This window comes from Erpetoichthys calabaricus, chromosome 3 (genome assembly GCF_900747795.2).
Source record: "Erpetoichthys calabaricus chromosome 3, fErpCal1.3, whole genome shotgun sequence".
Classification (NCBI taxonomy): domain Eukaryota; kingdom Metazoa; phylum Chordata; class Cladistia; order Polypteriformes; family Polypteridae; genus Erpetoichthys; species Erpetoichthys calabaricus.
In genome coordinates, this window is record NC_041396.2 from 302762879 (window position 1) to 302789137 (window position 26259).

Below are 26259 nucleotides of genomic sequence, written 5' to 3' on the forward strand. Positions count from 1 at the left end.
CTTTCATATCTATCTATCTATCTATCTATCTATCTATCTATCTATCTATCTATCTATTATATAATGCCTTTCATATCTATTTATCTATCTATCTATGTATCTATCTATTATATAGTGCCTTTCATATCTATCTATCTATCTATCTATCTATCTATCTATCTATCTATTATATGCCTTTCATATCTATTTATCTATCTATGTATCTATCTATTATATAGTGCCTTTCATATCTATCTATCTATCTATCTATCTATCTATCTATCTATCTATCTATCTATCTATCTATTATATAATGCATATTATACATATTATATCTCGGTGCTCTGTGCCCGTACTAAGAGCACTATACAAAAATAAACTGAAATTGATTAGAATTGTTGTCTGTCTCCTGGACCATGAACATCTCCTGAAACAGCAGGCTCTGCTGTGTGTGTCTCTGATGAGATGTCTTCCCCAATATGGTGTGTAACTCTTGTCTTTTTCAGGTTCCCAAAATCGAGCAGCTACTGGAGTTGGCTATGTAGGATCCAGCATGAGTCAACAGAAGTAATCCACGCATACAAAGAAATCAAAATAAGCAAGTCTATACATTAAGTGATGTGGAATAAAGTGGAATGACACAGGGAATAAAGTATTGAACACACTTACTGAAATTTACTGAATACTTAACAGTAAAGCCTTTGTTGGTAATGACAGCTTCAAGACGCCTCCTGAATGGAGAAAATCATCGCCTGCATTGCTTAGGTGTGACTTTGGCCCATTCGTCCACACAAACTGTCTTCAAATCTTGAAGGTTCCGGAGGTCTCGTCTATGAACTCTGACCTTCAGTTCCTTCCGTTGATTTTCAATGTGATTCAATTCGGGTGACTGGTGTGGACGATTTTTGTGACTGAAGACAGAGAAGAAAATTAAAATTAGTCAAAACCTTTTATTAATACATACCAGGCAAGGGTAAAATGTCAGAGAAACACAGTCCTAGGACACCGCACTTCATCTGCCTCGAGCGCAGATGTCCTTGTTCTTTTATACCTTTCTAATCTCCTGATCGTTGACCATGTAAGCAAAAAATAGCATCCTGACTCATTGTACTTTTCCAGTTTTTGTAAAGTCATTACCCTAAAGGTATATTTTCTTGTCACACACATCATCAAAAGAAACTTCAGAAAGTATACATGCTTTTTGTCACGCACGCCAAACACAAACAAGTTTCATCACTCTGTCCTATTTTCTATACACACATACATTTTGTTCAATTACATCTTTTTTTGTTTCCACACTCCTCCCTTTTTGAACAAAAATGATGTGGGCCTATAAATTCTATTTTGAAATGGTTGATGAAAGGGAAAGGGGAGAGAAAATGGAAGAAGCTATACGAGACATGCGCTCATCATGTAGCACATATGCCCTTTCCATAGAGGCGGTAAAGTACTTAGATATTATATAGCGAAACAAAGGGATAATACAACAACCAACCAGGAGGAGGAGACAAAATGTCACAACCAAAGAAATGAAAACAGATCTTATCCATTGTCCCCAGGACCCAAAGGAGGATGCAAACCACTGATCCCAGGGATTTGTAATGCCAGAATTAGTGGAAAGTTCTTTAGAGAGAGCAGTGAGGCCTGCCAATGCACGAGTTATTGATCCATCTGGCGCGGTATTATTTGGAATATATGTACAACAAGCATCACCAAACATAGCACAAACACCTCCCTTTTCGGCAAGTAACATGTCCAAGACTAGACGATTTTGCCAAGTCATCAGAGAAGTACGATCAAGCTGTTCATGTATACCTTCAATAGCGTCTTTGGTGAAGTTAAGGAAACGTTGTTGGTTATAATTAATCCAGTCTACATTCTTATTAATAGTAATTTGGGGTATGATAGATTCATACCCGCTGCGACTTGATTCCTAGCTTTAAATCTGTCTGGGACACCCCTAGGGACTCCAATAGCATCTATGTATACTCCAGGGCCATGTAAGGAGATATCAGTAGGCGTATGGAAAAGGGAGCGGGTATGTCGGAAATAAAAAAAGGAGGTGTGGAATAATATGGGGAGTGAGAGGGAGGTAAGGATAGAAGTCTAAAAGGCATAGAAGTCTAAAAGGCATAACTAATTGGATTGGAGCACAGGTACCAGACCAATTAGGGGGAAAGGTGACAAATGAAAAAGTGGATGAAAGGGTAGAAATATTCATAATCCTAACAGGAGAAAAATCTGAACCAAAAGTTGGGGAGATGGGTGTGTGTGCCAGAGAATGAGGGGTGTTAGTAACAGGATTGTCAATCTTAATTAGAAATCTCCCTAAAGGGTCTGTTCCAGATACATATACCCCTAATACATAAATACCTGAGTTACAATGGTTGTCAGCACATACAATGAGAGGCATGTCCTTTTATGATAGAAAACCGATTTTTCAAACCGTATTTTTGGGCCTCAAAAGGTTGATAACCCCAGTCCTCAGTTCCAGTGTTAGCAAAAACCCATTGCCAGTTGTCGCAGTCACTTCCCCTCATACACACGTATTTGTCAGATCCGGTCCACTGGGCTTGTCGACCAGTCCCACAGTTGATAATAGAGCAGAAATCAAACTGCACTGATGTGGTGATTCCCAACGGGAAAGTCAAGGTGACCAGGGCAGTAGACAAGGGAAAAGAAAAACATAGTAGCACAGCAATCAAGGGTGCCATCTCTTGCAATGTGAGGCGTGAATCCAGGCAGGCAGTCCCTCAACTTTCACGGCGTGTGGTGTGGATAGAAGAATTTGGAATGGTCCTCTCCACCTAGGCTGATGCCAGTGTTTCCTCCGAGTATCTCGAACCAGGATCCAGGTGCCCAAACGAATTGGTAAATCCTTGGAAAGGGGGCTGGTCCTCCAGGCTTGATCAACCTGCTGGTGGATTTCCTTCAACGAGGTTCGCAAACCTGCAAGACTAGAGAGAAAATCATTGGGAGAAAAGGTTTGTTAGTGTGTTTATGAGTCCAGACTCCATCAGAGAGGGACCCTTCTTTGGACCATTTTCTCCTTTCGATATCCGTGGCTGCATTCTGTAAAGAAATAATTTAATTATCAGGGTCCTGGTCATTTCTCTGTTGGAATAAAGAAATTGGTGTGTTATTATATGCAGCCTCTTTAGCAAAGTGGTCAGCTAAATCATTCCCTTTGCTAGCAGGATCCTGTTTTCCCGTGTGAGCTTGACACCCAACAATCGCTAGCTCCGATGGTTTGGTTATAACTTCTAAAGGGATTCGATCAATTTCTGATGTTGGATGGGTTTGCCAGTACTGGTCTTAATTTGTGCTTAAAGGTTATCTATGCAATATATTTAAACGCGTCTTTTCCTTCATGCTTATTATTAACAAGGAAAACATACGTGCTTGAACCTTTATTCGTATCAAGTGTGCTGACCACTGCGTCACCATGCTCTTCCTTTATAGTACCTAAAATACACAACTTCCATTCATATCACAATTAGACACACACATTCATATCACAATTAGACACATTCCGCTTATCGCCAAAAAACTTGTCTCCCTTCTCATGTAATATTATTAAAAGAGCATTTTCCCTTCAAACTTGATCAGGGTTTAAAAGGAAAAATACTTTTGTATATTTACAAGCCTTAAACAAAAGTGGAGACAATTCATTTGCGCTAAACCAATTACACAAATCGATAATTATCTTTTTCAGTTTTTTAGTTAGAGCTCTCCAGGACTGGTCTTAAATTCCCTTAGTTTCCATAGTGTTCCATGATCATGGCAGACTCCAAAAGCATACCTGGAATCTGTATAAATTGTTACGATCTTCCCTTCGGACAGCTGACATGCTTAAGTGAGTGCTACGAGTTCAGCTGTTTTGTGCACTTAGCTTTATGAAATTTGATTTGCTTCCAGCAGGCGGTCCCCTTGGACCACTGCGTAACTGGTTGAGGGCGCTCCATTTTTCAATTGTAGCATTTGACAAAGTACAGAGTACATTCTGATACTCATAGGGATCCCTTTTAATACACTCTATAACATACAAAATCACCCAAAGCATTTTCAACACACTTCACCCCAGTATTATTCTATATTTACACTATATTTGGAAACAATGCAGCAAAGGAAACAGAAACGAATGGACTCTGAAGAAAAGCAAGTTCAACTCTTCAGGACAAACAAACATAAAACAGCCTCTCATGATGTTAGCTGGTGTTAACACAATCCTGCTCAGCTAAACGGCGCCGGTTTCCAGATCAAGGAGACTTCGTTGGCGAACTGAGTCAGCGACAATCAAGGAAGAAAAACTTCCGTGGCGATCCAATTACGACAACAAGGACAAATCCAACTATCGAGAAACCACACGGTACGATACCACAGCAAAACCGCATTCCCAGAAAAAAGGCTACAGTCACAGAGAATATTAACTCACAAGAAAAAAGAAAAGGACAGAAGAAATTTCATGAGAACTACATCCGTGCTTGCTAATACAGCTTCTGTTGTTGCAGCCACAGCACGAAGACACGGAGGAAATGCTGCGGCCACTGGATCCAGTTTTGTTTTAGAAAAAAATAAGTCACCGGTCTTTGTTTATCTCCATGTTGTTGCGTCAGTACTGAATTCATAAATCCCTGCTTTTCGTCCACGAACAAAGTGAATGGACGAGAATGATCAGGCAAACCTAGCGCGGGCGCAGATAAAAGAGTAGCTTTGAGGTTACAGAGCCTTCTCAGCCAGTTGTTGCAACGGCTGTGCTCTTTCAGTAAAATTTAGAACCCACTGTCTGCAGTGGCTGTAATGCGATTTTACAGTTGTTTTGATTAGCTGCAGCTTAACTTTTAGAAACTTTATGGCCATTGTCCCCCAAAAACATTCTGGGTATCTATTGTCCCCCAAAAACAGCAACAATTTCTGGGTATCTTTTGTACAATTTTCTTTCGTAGCGCTACTGTATCCCGTCCGGCCAAAAGCCTTCTATCTACATACTGTATCCCGTCCGGCCAAAAGCCTTCTAAATTTTTGGGCAAGAGCTTAACCAGAAACACAAAGGGCTTCTCTGTATCCCTGAGGCATGACGGTCCATGTCCATCGGCGGTACCGCGTTTGACGAGATCGGGATGTACGGCGGAGATGCCAGCCTCTGCTTCGGGAGACAAAGGATATTGGGCACGGTGCGGGCGGAAGGAGGACTTCGGGTGGATCACCAGAGGCTCACAGTGGGCTATCCTTTGAAACACTACTTTAGTTATTAAATGGTCAGGAGTATCAAAAACACCCGGAGTAACTTGTAACCAGTCTGTTCTTTCAAGGCATTTTTCCACCCATGGTCCTATTTTCTCCCATTTAACAGTGTGTGATTTAGCTAAGGAAAAATATGAGGCACTATTTTGCCAAGATAATATATGTGCTGTGAGCATGTAAAATGAACAGAAGCAACTGCCTTTGTGGATGAAATAGTAGATGTGAAGGGTTTCGGGGCAAATACCAGAAGTAAGGAAAGATTCTAGCCAGGTGGTGTCTACTTCTATAGGGAAGTATTGGGCAGTACAGTGTAAAATGTCAGGGGCCTGTAAATTGGGAAAAAGACAAGGGGAAAAAGAATGTAGGGCTTTGAGGAGAATGGTGTGTGGGGAAATATCTAAAGTCCATGCTGCAAAAGAGGGTTTGGGATAAGGGGTAATTTGACACAACAACTTGGGGGTTGAACAGAAAAAACAAAGCTGATTCAAAAGAAAACGATGCAGTAAGGTATGTCCGCCAGGACGTGACTGGACTTGAAGAGGTTTTGATACTTGAAGAAGATGAGGTTGTCCAGAAGCAGTAAGCACAGTAACAGTTTTGTTCGAGGTAGGGACCTTTGCCAGCAAGCGAGTGGCACCAGTATCGATTAAGAAAACAGTCTTAGTGCCATCAACGAACAATGTCAGTAAAGGATCAGTCTCTGAATTATGGGTGAGCAAAGGTAGTTGAAAAGAGTGGCTGGAGGTCCCAGTGTTTTCCTATGGCCAGTATTGTTAGTCAGGGGTGTCAGAGGAAACAGGTGGAATAAGGGGAGGTGGGGGCTGTTGCTGTCTGTGAGGGCACTCCCGACGAAAATGTCCAGTTTCACCACAGGCGTAACAAGAGTAGGAATTAACATTGGGATTAAAGGGAGAGGGAATAAAAGGATTCTTAGTGTGGTCAACAGGAGGAGCTCTAAAACCACCTCGTCCTCTTCCTCGTCCTCGTCCCCTTCCTCTAAAGCCATATCCTCGACCTTGGTCAGGAGCATTCCTGGTATAATAGTTCATCTGTGCTACCAATAATTTGGCATGAGAGTCCGATTCGGCCTGTTCAGCATGTCGTTTGACTTCATCAAACGTGGCACTTTCCCACTCAATACAGGAAGTGCGGACTTTGTTTTGTATATCAAGGCGCAAGCCGGAAACAAAAGGTGGAACTGCAGCTCGGGTGCGGTCATCAGCATTTCCCAAGCCCGAGTGATTAGCCATAAGGTCTTGAATCCTATGTGCCCATTCATCAACTGTTTCGTCTTTCTTTTGTTTTGCAGCAGAAATAAGGGACCAGTCCGTTCCTTTTTTATATTTTTCTGCAATATTTTGTCTCAACGCCTCCCATTGTGGGTTAAATTCGCCTTCTCCACCTATCCCCTGTCCTCGAGTTAAAGCTGGGTTCCATACCCATGGAATGTCATTGCGGACACCCCTGCTAACAGTGGCCCATGTGGTCCCAAACTTTCGACGAAGTACCTGGGTCCATTCAGCAGCATTAGGCTTATACATGCTATCTAATTGATCAAGTTGTTCAACAAATTTTAGTCCTCCTACTTCCTTTGGATCTGGAAGTGCATTCACGACATCTTTTAGTTCTTGGATGTCCCAATTCCGATTTATCATAACTGTTGTGGGATTTTGGGGTCCAGCTGGATGGGCAGGGTTATAATGGGGATTGGGAACTTTTATTAAAGGGCAAGTAAGTGAAGGTGAAGGATCAGAGGAGAAAAAAGTTGGAGCTGGTTTGTGACTTCGAGTGCATTTAGAGACGGGGGTTTGTGTAGTACAGGGTGAGTCATAGTGATCTGTGCCTGGGGAATCATCAGGGGAAACTTCTGCTAGTTGTAGTGCAGGGGGGACAGTCGGAATGGGGAATAGAGGAGGGGATAATAGAGGTGCCTGAGGTCGGTTCTGAGGAGGGGAAAAAAATAATAGGATAAATCTAAACCTGTCTTCTTTTCTATAAATTTTCTAGGAGACCCATTTTTTACGGGGCGTCTGTTGATCCTCCGAAAATAATCCCTCCAGCACTAATGATTTTGATCCCCCTGTGCGGCGATTAACAGGCTTACTGTTATAAATTCCCATTATGTCCCCTTGCTCTCCTGGGTTCTGTATTTAATTTTCCAACTATATACTGATTTGTCTAATCCCTTGTACGTATGAATCAGCAAGGCATTAAGTGTGCCACTCACTAAACCTAAACTGTTCCCTTCTTAGTCCCAAGGGGAGACACCTAACTATCGATCCTGTCCCAGTTCCCAGGAGAACACGGTTTTGTTGCTTATTCTGTATGTAGATTTATTTATTTCGTCCTAACAGCAATCCTGTAATCTGTGCTCTTTTCGGTTTATATTTCCATACCACCCCGTTACTCGTCCCGTTAGCCTGTCCGCTCACATCCCCGGGTTCCAGCTCAGGTGACTTCGTGTCCGATTCGGTTCAGCAGAATACTACATCAATACGTCCAGCCGAGTCTAGGATATGGGTGAGGCCAGTATCCTTTCGTCAGACCTTTCGTATGCGTCAAACTGCTTGGGTCAAGTCTCCATCACCTTAAGCAACCCGTTGAGATATGAGTATGACTAGACGGTCAACAGGAAACTCGCCCTCCCGTTATTTAGAAAATAAAAAATATTCGGAAATCCCCCGGTGCTTACCCCAGCCTGGAAATGTGCAAGCTCTGTCTGGAAATCCGTTCAGTCACCGTGGATGTAGCAAAGAGGAGACCAGGGGCTCCTCACGCAAGAACTGTTTCAGGACAGGGCAGTCCTAACTTTTGCCGGAGCTGCATGCTCTGCTGCCGGATATCTCAAGTTAACGGCAGTCCGCTGGTAAGACGGATCACTGAAATGGTCTCGCTGGAGGAGTCGACCGGCCGTCTCTGGCCCCACGTCTGGGCGCCAAAACTGTGGACGATTTTTGTGACTGAAGACAGAGAAGAAAATTAAAATTAGTCAAAACCTTTTATTAATACATACCAGGCAAGGGTAAAATGTCAGAGAAACACAGTCCTAGGACACCGCACTTCATCTGCCTCGAGCGCAGATGTCCTTGTTCTTTTATACCTTTCTAATCTCCTGATCGTTGACCATGTAAGCAAAAAATAGCATCCTGACTCATTGTACTTTTCCAGTTTTTGTAAAGTCATTACCCTAAAGGTATATTTTCTTGTCACACACATCATCAAAAGAAACTTCCAGAAAGTATACATGCTTTTTGTCACGCACGCCAAACACAAACAAGTTTCATCACTCTGTCCTATTTTCTATACACACATACATTTTGTTCAATTACATCTTTTTTTGTTTCCACACTGGCTGGGCCATTCTAGCAGCTTCTTGATTTTCTTTATTCTCTGACACCAACTGAGAGTTTCCCTGGCTGTGTGTTTGAGGTCCTTGTCTTGATGAAATGCCCCCCCCCCCCCCTTCCATCTTCAGCATCCTGGTAGATGGCAGCAGATTCTTATCAAGAATGTCCTGCTACATTTCTCCATTCATCCTTCCTTCAATTCTATGTGGTGTTTTTTGGGGTGATGTGCGGTGCTGCTTCTCCACTAATGACATCCAAAGAGTTCAGATTTGTTCTCCTCTGACCAGACTCTACTCCCCCAGTATTTCATTGGCTTGTCCAAATGTTGTGCAGTAAACTTTAAATGAGCTTCAATGTGCAGTGGAGTCTTGTGCGGTGAGCGGTGTGTGTAGAGGCCATGGCGGTGGAGTGCATCGCTTACTGGACCTGCTCATTCCAGGTCTTTCTGAAGCTCTCGCCGAGTGGTCCTTGGCTCTTCTGATTATTCTTTGGACTGAAATCTTACAAGGTGCAGCTGGCTGTGGCCGGTTTATGGTGACATGATGTTCTTTCCACTTCCGGATTAGGATCCCAACGGCGCTCACTGGAACATTCAGAAAGACATCCATCACCAATGTCATCAGTGTGTTTGTGAATGTCTTGAGAGAGCTCTGTATTTTTAATAATAATAATAATAATAATGATAAATTACATTTATTGAATGAGGGCGGCACAGTAGCGCTGCTGCCTCGCAGTAAGGAGACCTGGGTTCGCTTCCTGGGTCCTCCCTGCATGGAGTCTGCATGTTCTCCCCGTGTCTGCGAGGGTTTCCTCGCACAGTCCAAATACACGCAAGGTTAGATGCACTGGCGAGTCTAAATTGTCCCTAACATGTGCTTGGTGTGTGTGTGTGCGCCCTGCCCAGGGTTTGTTTCCTGCCTTGTGCCCTGTGTTGGCTGGGATTGGCTCCAGCAGACCCCCGTGACCCTGTAGTTAAATATAGCGAGTTGGATAATGGATGGATGGATTTATAGTGCATCCAGAAAGTATTCACAGCGCATCACTTTTTCCACATTTTGTTATGTTACAGCCTAATTCCAAAATGGATTAAATTCATTTTTTTCCTCAGAATTCTACACACAACACCCCATAATGACAAAATGAACAAAGTTTATTTGAGGTTTTAACAAATTTATTAAAAATAACAAAACTGAGAAATCCCATGTCCATAAGTATTCACAGCCTTTGCTCAATACTTTGTCGGTGCACCTTTGGCAGCAATTCCAGCCTCAAGTCTTTTTGAATATGATGCCACAAGCTTGGCACACCTATCCTTGGCCAGTTTGGCCCATTCCTCTTTGCAGCACCTCTCAAGCTCCATCAGGTTGGATGGGAAGCGTCGGTGCACAGCCATTTTAAGATCTCTCCAGAGATGTTCAATCAGATTCAAGTCTGTGCTCTGGTGGGCCACTCAAGGACATTCACAGAGTTGTCCTGAAGCCACTCCTTTGATATTTTGGCTGTGTGCTTAGGGTTGTTGTCCTGCTGAAAGATGAACCGTCGCCCCTGTCTGAGGTCAAGAGCGCTCTGGAGCAGGTTTTCATCCAGGATGTCTCTGTACATTGCTGTAGTCATCTTTCCCTTTTTCCTGACTAGTCTTCCAGTTCCTGTCACTGAAAAACATCCCCACAGCATGATGCTGCCACCACCATGCTTCACTGTAGGGATGGTATTGGCCTGGTGATGAGCGGTGCCTGGGTTCCTTCAAACGTGACACCTGGCATTCACACCAAAGAGTTCAATCTTTGTCTCATCAGACCAGAGAATTTTCTTTCTCATGGTCTGAGAGTCCTTCAGGTGCCTTTTGACAAACTCCAGGCGGGCTGCCATGTGCCTTTTACTAAGGAGTGGCTTCCGTCTGGCCACTCTACCATACAGGCCTGATTGATGGATTGCTGCAGAGATGGTTGTCCTTCTGGAAGGTTCTCCTCTCTCCACAGAGGACCTCTGGAGCTCTGACAGAGTGACCATCGGGTTCTTGGTCACCTCCCTGAGTAAGGCCCTTCTCCCCCGATTGCTCAGTTTAGATGGCCAGCCAGCTCTAGGAAGAGTCCTGGTGGTTTTGAACTTCTTCCACTTACGGATGATGGAGGCCACTGTGCTCATTGGGACCTTCAAAGCAGCAGAAATTTTTCTGTAACCTTCCCCAGATTTGTGCCTTGAGACAATCCTGTCTCGGAGGTCTACAGACAATTCCTTTGACTTCATGCTTGGTTTGTGCTCTGACATGAACTGTCAACAGTGGGACCTTCTATAGACAGGTGTGTGCCTTTCCAAATCATGTCCAGTCAACTGAATTTACCACAGGTGGACTCCAATGAAGCTGCAGAAACATCTCAAGGATGATCAGGGGAAACAGGATGGGCCTGAGCTCAATTTGGAGCTTCATGGCAAAGGCTGTGAATACTTATGGACATGTGCTTTCTAAGTTTTTTTATTTTTAATAAATTTGCAAAAACCTCAAGTAAACTTTTTTCACGTTGTCATTATGGGGTGTTGTGTGTAGAATTCTGAGGAAAAAAATGAATTTAATCCATTTTGGAATTAGGCTGTAACATAACAAAATGTGGAAAAAGTGATGCGCTGGGAATACTTTCCGGATGCACTGTATGTCTACAAGCCTTAAGTTTTACTCTGTTGGCCATGCTCTCTCTCTCTCTGGGTGGGGGTCGACTTGTTTTCTTTGTTTTTTTTTTCAATCCTATTATTTGTAAAAAAGGGACTGATTTGTGTAAATTATTACAATAAAATTATAAATGAAATTAAAAAAAAAAAAAAAAGAAATATATGATGTGAGCCACTGAAGGGCTCAGCCAGAGATGCCTACAGCAGGGAGACGTGACAGGAGGATTTCATGATTAACAGTGTTGAGTGCTGCACTTAAGTCAAGAAGGAGGAGAATATTATGGGAACTGCAATCTGCAGACCGGAGAAGATCATTGACTACGCGGAGAAGAGCTGTCTCAGCGCTGTGCTGTGTATGAAAGCCAGACTGAAACGGCTCATAGAGTGTATTATCTACAAGAAAAGTATGGAGTTGTGTAGCAACCACGCGTTCCATCACCTTAGCCAAAAAAGGGAGATTAGAGATGGGCCTGTAACTGGAGAGAAAGGAAGGATCCAGGTCAGGTTTTTAAAGAATTGAGGAAACTGCAGCAGTTTTGAGGGCAGTATGGACAGGACCTGAAATGAAACATGCATTTACCAATGAGGCAACAGGGATACTAATTATGGATGAGCAGAGGAGTCGGGGATAGGATCAAGCAGACAGGAGGAGGCATTAGACTTATTAATAAGTCAATAGGCAAGAAACAAGCGAGTCTTGATGATGGAGATGGCAGATCAGAATGAGTGAGTGATTGTTGTGTGAAGGGGAAAATGTGATACATCTGATAGATCTGATCAATTTTGGTATTAAAGAAATGTAAGAAAGCCTGACACGGTTCAGCTGTATTGGGGCCTGCTAGAGGAGGGGGTTGGAGGAGTTTATTAACAGTTCTAAAAACAGTTCTAGGCCTAGACTTAGCACCATTTATGACAGAGGAATAATAGTTGGAGCAAGCAGAGTTAAGGGCATCCCTATATTTAAGTATGTGCTCAGTGTAAAGCTGTGAATGAACTATGAGGCCCGTTTTCTTATAAAGCTGCTCAAGATGCCGGCTAGTGACTTTCATAGCTCTGAGCTCATCGGTGGACCAGGGACAGGAGCGGGAGGCTGGAACATGCCTAGTCCTTAAGGGAGCAAAGTTAAGGACATATCTTGGACTTGATTTGCTGTTCTGGAGTTACCCCTGTGGAAAGCATACCCCAGGACACAGACAGACAGACACCAGAATGTCCAAAAGCACAGTCCTTTATTTTCTGTACAGCACCACAATGCCTTATCCCAACAACACTTTCTTTCTTGGACCTCCACTCCCCTCCTCACAAGCTCTGTCTCCTTCCTCCCAACTCCGGCTCGTTTACTGGAGGGAGGCAGCCCCCTTTTATACTGACCCGGATGAGCTCCAGGTGCTCCGTCTGACGACACCTCCTGGTGTGGCGGAAGTGTCAGGAGAGCACCCGGAAGACACCGGGTATCCCTGGGATTTCTTCTGGCAGCACTTCCTGGTGTGGTGGAAGTGCTGCCAATCCAGGGTTCCATAACTGTCCGGGCGCACCCTGGCAGTGGCCACGTCCTCCCATAGGGATGAGCTTCCCAGCTCCGTTCCAGTGGCCCCCAAGCAGACCCGGGCGGCTGCCCTCTCGTGGACCATCCAGGCGCCAGCCGTCTGGCACACCCCACTTGATTGTACTGCAGATGAACTCCCCATAATTGATCATTTTCTTATTTCATTCAATGTTAAACTTGCACTCAGCACTTTGGTCAGCAGCTGTTGTATGTAAAGTGCTTTATAAATAAAGTTGACTTGACTTGACTTGCAGTTTCCAATACTAAACTTTCCCGTCTCATGTCTTTCCGTAATATTAAGAATATTAACTTAGGCTCTCTTTCCTCTAGTACTGATTCCCTTATGGACATTGATAATTTATCCACTCCTGAAGAACTGGTCTCACACTATAACACTGGACTTAATGGTATTCTTAACTCTGTCGTTCCATTAAAAGCTAGATCTGTTTCTTTCTCCTATTCTGCTCCCTGGTTCATGCCTGAACTTCGGCTTTTGAAAACCAAAGGCCAGCAACTTGAACAATTGTATAAAAAATCTGGACTCTTTATTCACAAAGGGATGTATAAAAACCATATACTTTATTACAAGGACTGTATTGCCCAAACTAAATCTAACTATTATACTCTCATTATTTCTTCCAATGAAGGCAACACCAAGTCATTGTTTTCACTACTTAACAATATCACACAACCCCCGGATTCTTTACCTTCTCACTTTTACTCAACTGATTTTTGCAATTCCCTTATGTCCTTTTTTAATGAAAAAATCCAGAAGATTCACCAGTCTCTATGTACCGATTCCTCCAGTACTTCATTTGAATTTCACCCACCAACTCACTCATTTTCCTCTTTTCAGCTTCCTACTTTCTCACAAATCTCAGATCTTGTCCCTAAGTCTAAGCCACCTACCTGTCAACTGGACCCCCTCCCTACAGTTCTGGTCAAAGCCTGCCTCCCCTCTCTGGTCCCCATTATCTCTGCTATAATCCACTCTTCTCTCACTACTGGTTATGTTCCTTCATCTTTTAAAACTGCTGCAATAACCCCAATACTGAAAAAACCTGGTGCCGATCTGACTAATTTCAGTAAATTTTCGTCCTTTTTCTAATCTACCCTTCATTTCCAAAATTCTTGAAAAAACAGTGGCTACTCAACTTCATTCTCATTTATCTCACAATAATCTGTATGAACAGTTCCAGTCTGGTTTTCATCCCCTCCACAGTACAGAAACGGCACTTATCAAAATGACTAATGACCTCCTTATGGCAGCTGATTCTGGTTTAATTCCTATTCTCATCCTCCTTGATCCGAGTGCAGCCATTGACACTATTTGTCACACTGCTCTTCTCAATAGATTATCTTCGATTGGCATTACCCACACTCCACTAGATTGGTTCAGATCCCACCTCTCAGGCCACACTCAGTTTGTTCAGCTTCAAATTTTCACATCCCAACCCACCGCTGTTACTTCAGGTGGGCTCTGTCCTGGGGTCCCTCCTTTTCATTATTGACCTCCTTCCCCTCGGTAATATCTTTTATAAATATAACATTAGCTTCCACTGTTATGCTGATGACCCCCAGCTCTATCTCACCAGCAAACCTACTGTTTCCTATCCATCCTCCTCACTTATTGATTGCATAGCAGAAATCAAATCCTGGTTTTCTTCAGATTTTCTTAAATTAAATAACAACTGACAAAACTGAGGTTCTCCTCATTGGTACAAAATGAACATTATCCAAAACGGGTCATTTTTCATTTGTAATTGATAATTCCTCTGTCTCCCCTTCCCCACAGGTGTCATCCTTGACAGTACTTTATTCTTTCAGTCCCACATCAAAAACATCTCCTTGTCTTCATATTTCCACTTGTGTAACGTTAATCGTATTCGCCCCACACCACTGCTATCCTTGTTCATAGCCTTCTCACATCTCGTCTGGATTATTGCAATTCCCTTTTCTTTGGTCTTTCTCGCAAATCTCTTTATAAGCTTCAACTGGTCCAGAAGGGCGGCACGGTGGCGCAGTTGGTAGCGCTGCTGCCTCGCAGTTGGGAGACCTGGGTTCGCTTCCCAGGTCCTCCCTGCGTGGAGTTTGCATGTTCTCCCCGTGTCTGCGTGGGTTTCCTCCCACAATCCAAAGACATGCAGGTTAGGTGCATTGGCGGTCCTCCATTATCCTGTGTGTGTGCCCTGTGGTGGGCTGGCGCCCCGCCTGGGGTTTGTTTCCTGCCTTGCACCCAGTGTTGGCTGGGATTGGCTCCAGCAGTAGTTAGGATATAGCGGGTTGGATAGTGGATGGATGGATGATATAGAATGAAAGCCTGCAGCCAGTACAGCCCTCCAGAACCAGAGTTGGAAACCACTGGTGTAGAGGCTCATGAAACATTATACACAGTTACATGTGTCATAAGGGCGGCACGGTGGCGCAGTGGGTAGCACTGCTGCCTCGCAGTTGGGAGACCTGGGTTCGCTTCCCGGGTCCTCTCTGCGTGGAGTTTGCATGTTCTCCCCTTGTCTGCATGGGTTTCCTCCGGGCACTCTGGTTTCCTCCCACAGTCCAAAGACATGCTGGTTAGGTGGATTGGCGAGTCTAAATTGGCCCTAGTGTGTGCTTGGTTCGTTTGTGTGTGTCCTGCAGTGGGTTGGCACCCTGCCCGGGATTGGTTCCTGCCTTGTGCCCTAGGATTGGCTCCAGCAGACCCCCGTGACCCTGTGTTCGGATTCAGCAGGTTGGATAATAGATGGAAGGTCCAGAATTCAGCTGCCCACCCTCATCATTACTAGAACCCCCTCTATTCACCATATCACTCCCGTTTTGCAGCAGCTTCATTGGCTTCCAGTTCAGTTCCGAATTCAATTCAAAATTCTTCTACTAACTTTTAAGGCTCTCCACAACCTCGCCCCTCCATATCTGTCTGACCTCCTCCATGTTGCCATTCCCTCCCATACCCTTAGATCCTCTTCCTCCATCCACTTAACTGTCCCCTTCGTCCGTCTTACCACTATGGGGAGCAGAGCATTCAGTTGTTCTGGAACTCACTACCATCTGAGCTTAGAAATATTGAATCATTTTTACTTTTCAAATCTAAACTTAAAACTCATTTGTTTAAGACTGCTTTTTCTCTTTGATTACAATTGCTCTGTCTGATTTTAATTTTTGTATTTTAGTTTTGTTTATAATCTGTGTTTTGTCTATTGTTCGGTGTCCTTGAGTGTTTAGAAAGGCGCCTACAAATAAATAAAATGTATTATTATTATCTACCAGTTGGGAAACACAGCTGTTATAAAGGGAAGCCATGTTTTCAGGAGAGGGAAGACTATGCAATTCAGAAAGAGACGAAGACAGAAGGGAAGAAGCAAACACATCAGAACTAACAGACCTAATGTTGCGATAGGAGACAGATGTTTTCTTGACAGTTGTAGTGGTAATAATGCTAAAGTTACATTCAATAAGCTTATGATTAGAATTACCAGAGAGTGAACCTGAGACAGAGACATTATTCACGCCATTTGAACAAAGCAAGTCAAGAATATGACCCCGAGTCATACCCTGAGTATGACCCCAAGAGCAAAACTTAAAAGAAGTGGTGAGGCGGGCGGCCTTCTGCTGTTATGCACCTAAAATCTGGAATAGCCTGCCAGTAGGAATTCGCCAGGCTAATACAGTGGAGCACTTTAAAAAACTGCTGAAAACACATTATTTTAACATGGCCTTCTCATAACTTCACTGTAGTTTAATCCTGATACTCTGTATATCCAATTCATTATAATAACTATTCATTCAGAATCTGTACTAACCCCTACTCTCTCTTCGGTTTCCTTTTCCGGCTTGCGCCACCACCATCTACCCAAAGCTCCATGATGTTCCAACAATGATGGATGGATTAAAAGCCAGACGTCTGTATGACCATCAGCATCAAGTGACTCCATGAAAAACCCGAACTACAAAGAGGACTATTTCATTTATGTTAGGTAGAATGCCCAGGGGGGACTGGGTGGTCTCGTGGCCTGGAACCCCTACAGATTTTATTTTTTTCTCCAGCCATCTGGAGTTTTTTTTGTTTTTTCTGTCCACCCTGGCCATCGGACCTTACTCCTTTTCTATGTTAACTAATGTTGTCTTATTTTAATTTTGTATATTTGTCTTTTATTTTTCTTTTCTTCATTATGTAAAGCACTTTGAGCTAATTTTTGTATGAAAATGTGCTATATAAATAAATATTGTTGTTGTTGAGTATAACCCATCATGCAGTGCTTCTTGTGTAACACCTCAGTAATGACAGGCCATCATTTAGGACTAAAGCAGCTGATATGCATGTGCACTGCTAGGGAGCTATCAGGATTGACAGGCGTCAGCTGCTTTCTTGGCTTTCCAGGCTGTTTTACACCGCCTTTTCTTCAGGGGTTCCCTGTGCCATTCCACTTTATTACACATCACTTTGTAAGTGTGGATTACTTGGGTTATTACTGACATCGGGTGATAATTTCATGTCAGTAGTCCCATTAGAAATATAAACGTTGACACGTTCAATACTTATTTTCCCCGCTGTATGTTAACATAACTAGGAAAAAACTTCCATCAATTTAAAATAACCAAACTAACTAACAAATGGCTCTCCCACAGTGGATTCAGGCCCCTTCACTTTCTGCACCCTTGCAGATTCCAATTCCCACTTTTGCTTACCAATCTACCCTCCATAACCATAATGACAAAGGTGAAAATGAAAGGTTTGCAAATTTATGAATGTGTGACCTGTCTTATTCACTAACAACTTGGAAAGGAACTGATTTATTGCTTAATGGGAATACAACAAGTGACAACAGATCTTAAAACAAATGTCATTTCAGCCTTAAAATGCAGAGAAGGAAAAGCAGCCGTTCAGGCCGCCACCCCAACTCGGCCTTAGGTTTCACCGGTAAGCAACTTCTTCAGCAGCACAGCACAAAGCTGGAGTTCTGCTTCGGTTTTTGCAGGCCTTTGTGTGCTAAGCAAACTGGTAAACACAATATGGTGGTTCTTATCTTCTGCCTGTATGAGTGCCTGAAGTCGAAATACCAAAAGTTCTGGTACTCAAGTCTGATTTATTTATTCGCTAGGTGAGTGGCGGGGCGGAGGGTGGTTCCCCTTGCATCTCCGAGTGCTGTGATACTTTAACATTCGATCAACATTGTGCACCTGTTTTGGGGTGTAAAAGTGTCCATGAAAGCCTGTTTAACTTCTTCTTCTTTTTATATTGGTGGACAAGTTAATACTGGCAATGCCTTGATTCACGTGTACGCCCCGCAGCACTGAGCTATGTGACGTCCACTCATCAGTCATTATCTCAAACACCCAAACCGAGCAACCGAGCAACATGGCCAAGGCTGGCGACCTTAACTTCAAAACAGAACAGCTTTACAGGGGCTAGGGTCCTATTGCTGCCCCCTTGGGCATCTCCTCTGGAACAGCTACACTTTAGAATGCCTTAGCAACAGCCAGGAGCCACGCCAGCTACTCCTGTGGGTTTTTGTATCCCGATGGCCTTCTTTGAAAGGGCTACCCAATCTAACAGAAGCCAAGGGCTAATCGCTACCCCTGACAGTACATAACCCTAAACTTGACACAGTTCATTTAATTAACAATCATCGGTCATTACTGAATGTCAGTAAACATCGCCACAAATTCAGCAAAGCAACAGTCAACCCATTTCAGTCATTACCCATTGTGGGGAACAGCCCGGACACAGACAGGCAGACATCGTTTTGTCACCCAACACATGTTTATTATATTATATTACTATTTACAGAAGTGCCACACAACCCACAGACTTCCCCAAAGTCCAGGCCAATACCATAATGCCTCACTCTCTTCAGGCCGCCTCCTGTCTCTCCTCTAAGACCTCGTCCTCTTACACCCGACTCTTGCCCTTGACTGGAGGGAGGCGGCCCCTTTTATCCACCCCGGATGGACTCCAGGTGCATCCCAATGAGCTTCTGTGGCCACACCCCTGTGTGGCGGAAGCTCTGGCGGTGTATCCGGAAGTCCTCCGGGTGTCCCCAATCCTCTTCCCCCCCAGCACTTCCAGGTGTGGCGGAAGTGCTGAGGTCCAGGGCTCCCAAGGCATTGAGGCACCCCCTGGCGGAGACCATGGGCCCCTACAGGGTTGAGCTTCCATGCTGTGTACCCGTGGCCCCCAAAGCAACCAGGGCGGGCGCCCCCTCATGTTCTGGAGGAGGCACAAGCCCTCCTGGGCATCCCGGCAGGGCATGAACCCCAGCTGGATACCACACCATGTTTACTTGAAGCAATGTTAGATATTGTATTGAGAAGAATTTATATTGATAGCTTTCGTATATGAGGGCCTCTTGATATACAGTGGTGTGAAAAACTATTTGCCCCCTTCCTGATTTCTTATTCTTTTGCATGTTTGTCACACAAAATGTTTCTGATCATCAAACACATTTAACCATTAGTCAAATATAACACAAGTAAACACAAAATGCAGTTCGTAAATGGTGGTTTTTATTATTTAGGGAGAAAAAAAAATCCAAACCTACATGGCCCTGTGTGAAAAAGTAATTGCCCCCCGAACCTAATAACTGGTTGGGCCACCCTTAGCAGCAATAACTGCAATCAAGCGTTTGCGATAACTTGCAAATGAGTCTTTTACAGCGCTCTGGAGGAATTGTGGCCCACTCATCTTTGCAAAATTGTTGTAATTCAGCTTTATTTGAGGGTTTTCTAGCATGAACCGCCTTTTTAAGGTCATGCCATAGCATCTCAATTGGATTCAGGTCAGGACTTTGACTAGGCCACTCCAAAGTCTTCATTTTGTTTTTCTTCAGCCATTCAGAGGTGGATTTGCTGGTGTGTTTTGGGTCATTGTCCTGTTGCAGCACCCAAGATCGCTTCAGCTTGAGTTGACGAACAGATGGCCGGACATTCTCCTTCAGGATTTTTTGGTAGACAGTAGAATTCATGGTTCCATCTATCACAGCAAGCTTTCCAGGTCCTGAAGCAGCAAAACAACCCCAGACCATCACACTACCACCTCCATATTTTACTGTTGGTATGATGTTCTTTTTCTGAAATGCTGTGTTCCTTTTACGCCAGATGTAATGGGACATTTGCCTTCCAAAAAGTTCAACTTTTGACTCATCAGTCCACAAGGTATTTTCCCAAAAGTCTTGGCAATCATTGAGATGTTTCTTAGCAAAATTGAGACGAGCCCTAATGTTCTTTTTGCTTAACAGTGGTTTCCGTCTTGGAAATCTGCCATGCAGGCCGTTTTTGCCCAGTCTCTTTCTTATGGTGGAGTCGTGAACACTGACCTTAATTGAGGCAAGTGAGGCCTGCAGTTCTTTAGACGTTGTCCTGGGGTCTTTTGTGACCTCTCGGATGAGTCGTCTCTGCGCTCTTGGGGTAATTTTGGTCGGCTGGCCACTCCTGGGAAGGTTCACCACTGTTCCATGTTTTTGCCATTTGTGGATAATGGCTCTCACTGTGGTTCGCTGGAGTCCCAAAGCTTTAGAAATGACTTTAAAACCTTTACCAGACTGATAGATCTCAATTACTTCTGTTCTCATTTGTTCCTGAATTTCTTTGGATCTTGGCATGATGTCTAGCTTTTGAGGTGCTTTTGGTCTACTTCTCTGTGTCAGGCAGCTCCTATTTAAGTGATTTCTTGATTGAAACAGGTGTGGCAGTAATCAGGCCTGGGGGTGGCTACGGAAATTGAACTCAGGTGTGACACACCACAGTTAGGTTATTTTTTAACAAGGGGGCAATTACTTTTTCACACAGGGCCATGTAGGTTTGGATTTTTTTTTCTTCCTAAATAATAAAAACCACTATTTACAAACTGCATTTTGTGTTTACTTGTGTTATATTTGACTAATGGTTAAATGTGTTTGATGATCAGAAACATTTTGTGTGACAAACATGCAAAAGAATAAGAAATCAGGAAGGGGGCAAATAGTTTTTCACACCACTGTATAATATTTTTGGTTTTGCTATCAGGGGCGAGAATGTAGCTGTGATCTCTTTGCCAAAAATGTAAAAAGTTGATACGGTATCTCTCGGCAAACGAAAGGCAAGTACGTCAAACGTTGGCACTGTATCTGATCGTGTTTAGCTCTAACGGGAGAGTGTCCCCTGTGTGGGGAGAAAGAAGTGCATGCGGCCAATGAGCAGGTACCCTCTAAAACACACGTAGCTCTGATCTCTCTCTCAAAAAAGTCAAATGTTACTCTTAACAATCTCTAGATGATAATGTCTGCTGAACCAACAGGCATCGCTAGCTAAGCGGCTCCCTACTCTTGAGGTCCCGCCACCCCCTCCCCTTGGCCTGCAGTCTGTCTCTCAGATTCACACGAATACGTCGTTGCCGCAACTGAAATATAATACTTAGTACAATGAGAGAAGTCGCAAAATCAAGCAAATTATTAAAAAAAAAATCCCAATCTAAATTAATCAAGTAGTTCTCTCATGAAAAGCAGACACACATACAGACAGAGGTTGAATTTTATATATAGAGAGATTTTATTTTCATTACACTTCAACAATTTGGACTATACAGTGGAACCTCGGTTTGTGAGTAACTTGGCTTACGAGTGTTTTGCAAGACGAGCTAAAATTTGTAATAAATTTTGACTTGATAAACGAGCGAGGTCTTGCAATACGAGTAGTATGTCTGCTGACTGTCATGTGATCACAACTGAGCTGATGGTTCTTCTCTCTCTCTCGCTGCGGGATTGTGGGCAATCGTCTCCTATTCTCGGGCTCAGTTGGCGTGCCTCACTCGTATAGTCAACATCCGTACGAGCGTATACTGTTTACTACAGCATTGTGACTGTGTGTGTGCGCTGTGATGTGCGAGTCCCCGTCTTGCACTCGAAAACACAAAGCTGAGTCTCAGTAGTTTAGCAACACCAGCTTTATACAGCTTGAAACAACAACAGCGCGATTATTTATTGTAGCGGGATCTGCCGCTCTCCTATATGTAAAGTGTCAGGCAGTACACAGCAGTCAGGCAGGGTCGTGGCCAAGTAGTACTGTGCCCTGTGCATTTATAATGTTCCTTGTTCCTTATATCACCCATCGACAGCAGGTGCTTATAGCATGTCTGCAATCTTTTCAGATTCGCTTTTACGGCGAACTGCTACAGCGCTGGGAGACTGCGATTGCTTTGGGATGCTCTTCCACATGTCGTCCCGTTGGGTGGAATCCCACAAGAGTTTAGAAACTCACTCACACCAGCCATGATTCTTTTCAAAGGTAAAGTGCAGGTTAATTTGTTTTATGTATTTTTACTTTATATTTTGTATTAATCATTTTTATATAAATAGTTTTGGGTTGTGGAACGAATCATCTGAGTTTCCATTATTTCTTATGGGGAAATTCACTTTGATATACGAGAGCTTTGTACTGCGAGCACGTTTCCGGGAAACGAATTATACTCGCAAACCGAGGTTCCTCTGTACTGTTAAGCCTGAAAACCATGAGGACTGATTTAGACCATCGATGTTAGGTAGAATGCCCAGTGGGGGCTGGGTGGTCTTTTGGCCTTGGAGCCCCTGCAGATTTTGTTTTTTTTTTTCTTTCTCCAGTCTAACTGGAGAAGTTTTTTTTTTGTTTTTTTCTGTACTCCAGACAATCCAACATTTCCCTTTTCTTTCTTACATACTGTATAACATTATTGCCTAAACTTGTTAATGTTTTATATTAACTTCCTTTCTTCATCTTGTAAAGCACTTTGAGCTACGTTTATATGAAAAAGTGCTATAGAAATAAATGTTGGTGTTTGTGTGGGTTCGAATTACGTATCAGCCATGGCAGAAGTGTTGTATTGTGGGTGCCCAGTGAGGGCTGGGTGGTCTCGTGGCCTCAGAACCCCTGCAGATTGTTTTTTTCTCCGGCCCTCTGGAGTTTTTTTTTTTTTCTGCCCTCCCTGGCCATCGGACCTTAATTTATTCTTTGTTAATTATTATTGCCTATTTTTATATTTTTTCTTTCTCAATTTTGTAAATCACTTTGAGCTACATCATTTATATGAAAACGTGCGATGGAAATAAATGTTGTCACTGTGTTAGCTTCTATTCGTAGCGTTTCAAATTTTCAAATTGCCTTTACTTTTTGTTTTCTCTAGTAAATAAAATGCATTTGTATGATTTATTATTAATAATATCTGTATATCCCCACCCCTTGACAGATGCTATTGCAATTCACTTTACCTGTCAGTGGCTTAATGTTGTGGCTGATCCATATTACTAATGCTAAATGCTAAATGCTAAACCGGATGATGGACGCAGGCACATCCGGCAATGGGCCGTAGCTGCAAAAAGACGTACTGCGCAGGCGCAAAAAGAGTCCGCGAGAGTCGGCTGAGGAGCCGAGAAAGGCGGATGAGGGGCCGCGAGAGGCGGACAAGACCACAGAAAAAAGGAGTGAGCACAGGAAAAATGGAGAAATGAGGCGCAAAGAGCACCGAAAAAAGGAAAAGGCACATAAAAAAGTATTCAAACGCAAGCAAAGCACGAAACACATTGCACACGAAACTAGACCCAAAAAAAAAAAAAAAAAAAGAGGCTCGCGCACAACAGCAAGGCACCCCCCCCCCTACAGGCACCGGACGGGACACACACCAAGAGGGGGATTCAACAAGCCCATGGAACACAAAAAAAAGAACACAAAACCACCCCACAGACCCTACAAGCAAGGGACGGGACACACACAAAGAGGGGGATTCAACAAGACACAGGAACACAAAAAGAAAGAAGACGCTCGCGCGACAACAATCCTCACCCCACACATCCATAAGAAGTGACACCCAAAGCCACATATTCTAAAGTGAACGTCAACACCTTCACACTAGACAGCATAGGTGTCAGTATTGGTGGATCTCCTTACAATAAAGCACTATTAACCGTTCAACTGCAGAAAAGGAAACATATTAACAGTGACTGCGATCCTCCTTATTACTTATCCATATTTCGCATGCTGAGAAAGAAACAAGTCATGAATACACGGTCACGGGTACAAAACGAAAAGGAAATGATAACAGGAACAAACACACGAACACGAAAGAAACAACAAAATAGACGGCTATGCAGCATAGGTGGATCTCATTACAATAAGGCACTATTAACCATTCAACCGCAGAAGAGGCTCCATATTAACAGTGAGTGCAATACTCCTTATTACTTATCCATATTTCTAAAAGAAAAAATGTCTCGACTCCAAAAACGCAAAGCTCAACTAAAGCTTCTAACTAACGATGTACCTAAAAGTAAAAACTTTATGAACTGCATTAAATCCTACAATAGTTCATTTGCTTTTAGTAAATATCAGGCCACCAAAAGGCAATGGACCATACTGCTTTCGCATATGTGCACAAATACTGCATCGCATTGGAACAGTGCACCCTGAAACAAATCAACAACGCAAATATGCACAAATCTACATCCTAGATCCACATGACGCAAACTATCAATCAAAGTGCTGCATCGCAACAGGCACGGATTCAAAACGAAACACCTCCCGTCTCCGACATACGTTAATGGCAGCGAAGGCTACAACGGGCTTCTCACACAGCACAGGCAAATCGATTACAGCTCCAAAACAACACGTCCCAAATACTACACATGCAACAACGCGCCTCTCAAACGGCACAAGCGAAATATACACCAGAAAAATTCATTCGGATTAATGAATGTCATTTGCAATCATTGTCATTCAGTTCACTTCCCTGAAGAAACAACTGGCAATACAAGTTATACATTTACACGTTGTTGTCAAAAGGGTCAAATTAGACTGCCTTCTTTACATTCATATACTGAATATCTACAGAAGCTTATAACTGACGATGTACCTGAAAGTTAAATCTTTATCAACTACATTAGATCCTACAAATCGGTATCCACTATGAACATTAACGGTGGCACTGCACGTGACATCCATCTTGAAAAAATGTTGTTTATTGATGAATGTTCAATGGCATGAAGTCACTTACTCAACACCATTCATAAACTTCTACAAACGTTTATGAATAATAATATTCGATTTGGAGGAAAGGTACTTTTATGAGGAGGAGATTTTAGACAGTGATTAGCTATTCTTCCAGATGCCATGCACTCAGCTATTGTTCAGTGCACCTTAAAATACGCAGACAATTGGCATTACTTTCAAAAGATACAGTTAGTAAAAAAGATACGATGTCCAGAACCAGATCATAACAATTGCTTATTACAACTGAGAGATGGTACACTCACCAATACAGATGGACTTCAGCCACATATTATTACAATTCCTCAAGCCTTTATCTGCGACGACTTAGTTACAGAGACATTTGGAACAGCAATCTCATTAGACCAAATGCCCCTTTTAACACAACGCACTATATTATGTCCAAAAAATATTAATATGGAAAACATAAATACCCAAGTCATTCCATTACTTCCTGGAGAGACACAACTCTTTCTAAGCTCTGACAAAGTTGACTCTGATCACAACAATAACCATCTTAAATGACCTTACAAGTTCTGAGCTGGAATTACCTTTTACACTTAAACGGCGTGTACAAAGACATTTTCAAATAAACCTTTACACTGTGCCACACACTTTATTGTTTGCTTTCTATTTGCATCATCTACACCGTCACACTATTCTATATCTCATTCATACATCACGCTCTTTGTCATTCCCAACACCAGGGGTTGGCGAGCGAAGCGAGCAGGGGGCGGAGCCCCCTAGTCGCTGTATAACAGACACTCTGTATACAAAGTGCGGTGCGCCTTTAAGAGCTCCAGTACAAACTGTTCCAGACTGCGTGATACTTTGTACTGGGGAGTGACTTTAAATACCAGCAGAATGCGCTGGTGGCGGAGCCGTTGCTAGATGATTTTGCATTAAAGTTATGTTTGCTTTAAAATTGGAGCGGATTTTTTTTTTAAATAAATTACAGTTTCGACGCAGGAGTCACGTCTTTCACAAGGGACAGAACTTAAAGCTAATTACATTTTAACGCACAGGAGAACCAGCGCTTTCTTTTCTCAAGCAGCTCAATGAATTAAATTCCTACGGTTTTTTTTCCAACAGCAATTGTCTGCAATAGAAAAACTCATAAACTGCGTCGCTGCAACGACAGTTTCACAGGCATTTGAAAAATATGAACTTCACGCAGAATCGAGGCCATGCCAAATCACAGTCAACTGGTGTCCAGGAAAGCTAGATTTTGCTGTTTTATTACATAAAACACATGCGTTAACAATTTATATATATATATGTCTAAACAATTAATTTAAGAATCTGTTGGAGAGACAAACGTGTCTGGATGAATAGCGCCCACCCTGACTGACCTGTTGCCGCATATCATACCGTTTTACCACTCCTACTGCCAAAAGTCAACAGAGCACAACTGAAACCCGTACTGTCCTTCCCTCAAAAAAAAGTAGAACATACGGAAATGACGTAACCGGATGTTAGGTCAGAGGGCGGGCTGGC

General features: G+C 43.1%; 1 long non-coding RNA gene across 1 annotated transcript; it reads right to left on the bottom strand.

The window, feature by feature from the left end:
* Positions 1-1167: 1167 nt before the first annotated feature.
* Positions 1168-26164, bottom strand: LOC127527203 (uncharacterized). The gene is made up of 3 exons (XR_007934511.1): positions 26115-26164; positions 7916-8183; positions 1168-2936 (listed from the first exon to the last, which is right to left on the bottom strand). It is a non-coding gene; the product is annotated as an uncharacterized LOC127527203 (long non-coding RNA).
* Positions 26165-26259: the final 95 nt, after the last annotated feature.